This window comes from Vulpes lagopus, chromosome 4 (assembly GCF_018345385.1).
Source record: "Vulpes lagopus strain Blue_001 chromosome 4, ASM1834538v1, whole genome shotgun sequence".
NCBI lineage: Eukaryota > Metazoa > Chordata > Mammalia > Carnivora > Canidae > Vulpes > Vulpes lagopus.
The window spans coordinates 36,425,310-36,431,285 of record NC_054827.1 but is presented as its reverse complement, the minus strand read 5'-3'; positions in this window follow the sequence as shown (position 1 = coordinate 36,431,285).

Sequence of the window (5,976 nt, the reverse complement as noted above, 5' to 3'; positions counted from 1 at the left end):
TACGCTTGGGTGGCTCAGCTGGCTAAGTGTCAGACTCTTGATTTTGGCTTAGGTCATGATCTCCGGGTCATGATCTCAGGGTCATGAGATGGAGCCCTGAGTCTGCTTGTTACTCTCCCTCCCCCTTCACCCCTCCTTTCTCTCTCTCTCTCTCTCTAAAAATGAGTAAATAAAATCTTAAAATGTATAGGCAGAAAAGGAAAAGATTAGAATTTGGGTAGAGCTTTTCTTTTTCTTTTTTTTGGGGGGGTAGAGCTTTTTTCCCCCTTAATTCCTTCACTTGTTGATTCAAAAATACATGGGATAAGTATTTATGAGATATTAGAACCTGGGGATGGAAGATGAGGTTTATTGAGGAAGTAAGACACTTAAATAAAGATATGAAGCATTAAGTTCTGTAATCAAGGTTCACAGCAGATGCAGTGGATACACAGAGGACCCCTAAGTTTGTCTGAAGGAATCAGAGAAATACTCAGGCTTAGGAGGCCAGAGAAAAAAGTAAAGCTGAGACCAGTGACTATGACTTAGTTTTAATGAAGATGTTTTTCTTCCTGATGGAAGGAAAATTCTTTTCTGCCCACTTCCTTCCTTGCTGCTTCCTGCTTTTGAATGCAGTACAAGACTGTGATACTTGGAGCAACAGCACCCATCTTGTGACTAGTAGCGACCAAGCACGATGACAAAAAGTCAATATAGGGAGGGTGTTTGCAAGTGCCTGGGTCCTTGCTGACGTTGCTGAACTGTGAAGCACGCCCTAAACAGCCTACCTCTGGATTTGTTGAGTACACAGTAAATGTTCTCATAGTGAAGACACTTTAAGTTGGATACTCTATTACTTGCAATGACATCAACTCCCAACTGATGCAGTGTCTCTTCTCTACCAAACCATTAAGTACTTGGAGAAGCAGCATTAGCATAATCGTTCTGGCAGGACTGTGTTGATGTTTATGAGCCGACTAATGATCCAAGGAAAGATTGGAGTGGGCAGAAGCCAGACTCTAAAGGAGTAAGTGGGTGATAAATGTTGACCCCCCACCCACTGAGGAAGAGTATGAAATAGGGTCAGGGTCAAAGCCAAATATGAGTGGAGTCAGAAGCTAGGGTTAAATGAATGTCCTTGCCCTCTGGGTGCTCCCTCTCTGGGCTCCATCTTCCCTGTCCCTTCTTCTACCACACAGATGATGCCTCACAGCAGACTGGGCTGCCTCCTGCTTTTACAGCAGCTACAGACACTCTTGTCAGAAAAAGGAACAAAGCCATGGCATCCTGGATAGCAGGATCAAGGAAAGAGTTTCTTTTAGGGTGGGAAGATTTTCACATGTTTGTGGACAGGAGGGAAGAAAAATTGAAGATGAGAGAGAAGGGTGCAAGATTGAGGAGCTAGAAAGGACCAAGAGATGGAGAGGAAGAGGTTATTTTCTTGTGGAAAAAGCAAAAAAGGCAAATTGAAGAGACTACACAGAAAAATGTTGAGGGGAAAGAAATTCGGAGAATGTTTCTAAATGACTCAGCCTCAGAAAGTGGTGTGTAGTAGTTTTGGGGAGATTAAATAGAGCTTGGTCTCGGGGGCCTCACTGACACTGTCTTCCTATGGGATCTCCAAGGTCAAGAGCTGCGACTTCAGCCCTTTATTAGAGATCAACTTTACCAGTGGGAGCAGATTTGCTTAGGCTGAGAGCAATTGTCCTATTCTAACCTAGTTAGTCCCTTCTGAACTTGAGACTGAGCTCTGTTGGCAATCCCTCAGCACTGTGAGCTTCAGTCTCCTTATTTCCAGAATGATCGTAGGTCAAAAGGCTGCTGTTATAATCAAACCTGGTCATCCATGTGTTTTACATATGAACACCGTGCTCAGAAAAATGTTAACTATTATAACTTATTTATTCCACAAAATCATTGAGCAGGTATTGTGTACCAGGCACTGTGCTAGATGCTAGGATACGCACTGGCAAGTAAAACTACCTGGTATATTTGTCTTCAAGACGCTCTTTTCAATGCCACCAGAGGAACAATATATGCAATGGGTGTAAGTTTCCATCTGAAAAACTCCAGAGAGCCTGCTCTGGGGTACTTGACTGCAGAGGTTTGGTTAAAGGCATCAGAAGAAAGCCAGAATGGTACCTAACTTTTGTATCAGGAAACGTAGCTATCAAGTGATAGACCAATGTGGTCAGCTCTAGAAGGCAAAATCAGAACATTGCTCCATGAATGAGGAATTTAGGGTAAATTCTGAATGGAATCTGTCCACCCAAAACTTCAGGACATGACCTTGTTGGAAAACAGAGTGTTTGTAGATGCACTTAAGTTAAAATGAGATCATATGGATTAGGGTGGGCCTGAAGTCCAAACTTCGTGTCTTGATAAAAAGAGGAAAGGTCACACAGAGGAACAGAAGAGAGAGACAGACACAGACTAGAGGGACACAGCTACAGGTCAAGGAAGACCTGAAGCCACTGGAAACTGGAAGAGAAGGAAAGGAGCCTCCCCTAGTGGAAGCACAGCCTCACTAACACTTGGGTTTCTGACTTGTGGCCTTTAGGACTCTGACAGAATGCATTTTTAAGCCACCCAGTTTGTGGTCATCTGTTAGGGCAGCCACAGGAAACGAATACACAGGGTAGGGCAAATCCGTGTGGTTTACGTGGCCTGTGGTTTCTGTTCTGGAAGCCCAGCAAGTCAACTTCATTATGTGGTTCTACCTGCCAAAGCCACCACACTCCTCTGGCTGCCTGACTATGGCACCTTCTCCTGGCACACAGCTGGGTCTTTACCCTCCTTTTGAGGACTTGGGGCCGACCCATCCCTCTGGCTCTTTCTTCTTTTCTTAGAGCTTGATACAATTGATGTGCTTTCACTAAATCTCCAGTCAGGCATTCCCAGAACAGATCGCTGAGCAGGGAGCCCGATGCGGGGCTCATCCCAGGGCCTGGAAGTCACGACCTGAGCTGAAGGCAGACACTTAACCGACTGAGCCACCAGGCGCCCCTACACCAGCATTTAGATTCTTCTTTCTTTCCCTCAGAATTGTGATTGTCCTGCTCACGGCCTCTTGTGCAGTCGCATGGCTGAGTGTAGCCAGGTGTCCTTTAGAAGGGGAGGGGCCCTGGAGCAGGTCAGGACAAGATGACTGAACAAGGACTTGGCCACCTCTCTTTCTTGCTTCTACGAGATGAACGTTGGTTAAGAGCCTTAGCTCTTCACTGCATCAGCTTCAATTCTTCCCCTTCGGACTCCTCCCCACATTCTCCGTCGTTTGGACTTAAAAATAAATCGTATCCCAGTAAATAGTTGAAAGAAACATGAGCTCTCCCTGGCTGCCTTCCACCCCCTGGTGGAGCACAAACTTGCTGCCAACACTCTCTTGGCAAGAGATGTGGCCGTCGATGGGCAGCTGTCCTGGTCGAGCTGGCGACAGAGTTATCCAGGTTTGTGTTGGGCTTCCTCCTTTAGGTTGCCAGCCCTCAGGTCAGAGACTACGTGACAGAAATATGTGTAGTTCCAGGAGAGCGCTTTGCCCGCAGCGAGCACTCAGGAGACAGCTTATGTGGAGGGACAACTACCTTTAATGTACTGATATTTTTAGGATATAGCTCTTGACACCATTACGTTAAAATCTTTTGTTTACTGATGGCCCATGGGAGGTGCTCAAAATGAACTTGGCTTTCTCTCCCATTGTCTTTTTTGTTGTTGTTTTTTTAAAGATTTTATATATTTATGTATTTGAGAGAGAGAGGGCACACACACACACACACACACACACACACACACGGGGGGGTGGGGAGGGGCAGAGGGAGAGGGAGAAGCCCACACGTGGTTCTGAGGGACCCTGAGATCATGACCTGAGCTGAAGGCAGCTGCTTCACCAACTGAGCCACTTGGGTGCCCCTCCCTTTGTCCTTTCACATGTATTCTTTAGTAACTGCCCTTGGCCTTGGATGGGAAATTGGGCAGCCTCTGACTTCTCTGCTGACTCAGATAAAAGACTGAAAAAAAAAGGGGGACTCTGGAGATGCCTGGGTGGCTCAGTGGTTGAGCGTCTGCCTTCGGCTCAGGTCATGATCCCGGGACCCTGGGATTGAGTCCCTCATCGGGCTCCCTGCATGAGCCTGCTTCTCCCTCTGCCTGTGTCTCTGCCTATCTCTGTGGGTCTCTCATGAATAAATAAATAAAATCTTTTAAAAAAATTTTTAAAAAACATAAAAGGCTATGGTTTAAAAAAAAAAAGTGACTCTGGTCCCTAGTGGTTCTCAGAAATGAGAATGCTCAGCCTAACCTATTCATCAAATGCTCCAGCCTTCACTCAAAGTTAAGAACCCCCCCTGCACTCCTACTCCCATGCTAAAGTGGATAGGAAGCCAGCTTTTAGGGGAGGCTGTGCAGCCTCTGATTTACCATCAAGGAAGAGAAGGAGGGTGGAGGAGAGGTGGTCCTTCCTTGGCCAGCACCAGCTTAGCTGGGTGCAGAGCTGTGCCTCACTCCCGAGAGGCTGGGAGAGAGAAGGGCCAGAGCCCTTGACTGCTGAGATCCGTCTAGCCTCAAGAAGGAAGCTCTGGCCTCGAAGCACATAATTAGTGCTGAATCAAAGTGCCAGGGCCACCCTAACAGCAGAGCAGATGGGGGTAAGGGTGAGCAGCAGGAAAAGATTCCTCTTCCTCTGCTGCCTTCAGCGGAGCAGGCCGAGAGCAGCATCATTGCGCATGGTCTCTATAGGCTGGCCAACAGGGTGAGGAGTGTGGGGCAGTTCCCTGGGGCACAAAACCTAAGCAAAAACTCAGTAGCCAAGATAGTTAATCTTTTACTGCAATTTGTTAAAAAATCAAAATTGGTGGAAAAAGTCCATAATGAACAAAATGTTACTAATTTTTCCTTTTGCCGCAGGTTATTATCGTGCCTGTCTTTATTTAAAATTTTTATATTTTGTTCATCCTGGATTTTTTTCATTGATTTTGAGCTTTAGAATTATTGCATTAAAATATTATTCTTCTTGGGATGCCTGGGTGGCTAAGTGGTGGAGCATCAGCCTTTGGCTCAGGGCGTGATCTTGGGGTCCTGGGATGGAGTCCCATACCCAGCTCCCCACAGGGAGCCTGCTTCTCTGTCTGCCTGTGTCTCTGCCTCTCTCTGTGTCTCTCATGAATAAATAAATAAAAATCTTTAAACATCTTCATCTTAACTTGCATTCAGCTATACACATAAACACACACACACACACGAGTATGGGTTTAAAAATGGCCATCTGGAGTCCATTTAGCAATAATGTTCTAGTGTCAATTTCCACCAATATTGTACTACAGCTATATGTCAACCTTGGGTAGACACTGTTCTATGTAACTTCCTGTGAGTATGGTTAGATTAACGATAATAAACAGGCCCATAAACAGCCACCTGCCCCAGACTCATCTTCTAATTCTGTGCTCAGACTATACTCTTCTTCACCTGTCTGTGCCTTTGTCTCATTCTCTCTCTCTCTCTCTCTTTTTTTTTTTAAGATTTTATTTATTTATTCATGAGAGAGAGAAAGAGAGAGGCAGAGACACAGGAAGAGGGAGAAGCAGGCTCCATGCAGGGAGCCCGATGTGGAACTCGATCCTGGGTCTCCAGGATCAGGCTCTGGGCCAAAGGCAAACGCTCAACCACTGTGCCACCCAGGCATCCCGCTTTTGTATCTCAATAAACATTCTATGTGCAAGATCAGAGCAACAATGGGATAAGCCTTTCTTTTTGTTCTTTGATCAGTTCAATTTCTGTAAAGATTGCTCATGGTATGAACAAGTAATATCCTGTCTCATTCTTGGTTTAGTTGTATCACGGTCCATAGTTTTAACAAGTGCCAGGATGATTACAATGCAGAAGCCCGAGTGGAGAATGATGCTCTATACCAGTTCCTGACTTGGTGTGAGTGTTAGAATCTTCTAATCACCGTCACATGTGAACTTCGTTAGACATGCCAATTCTCAGGGCCCACCCTGGACCTAC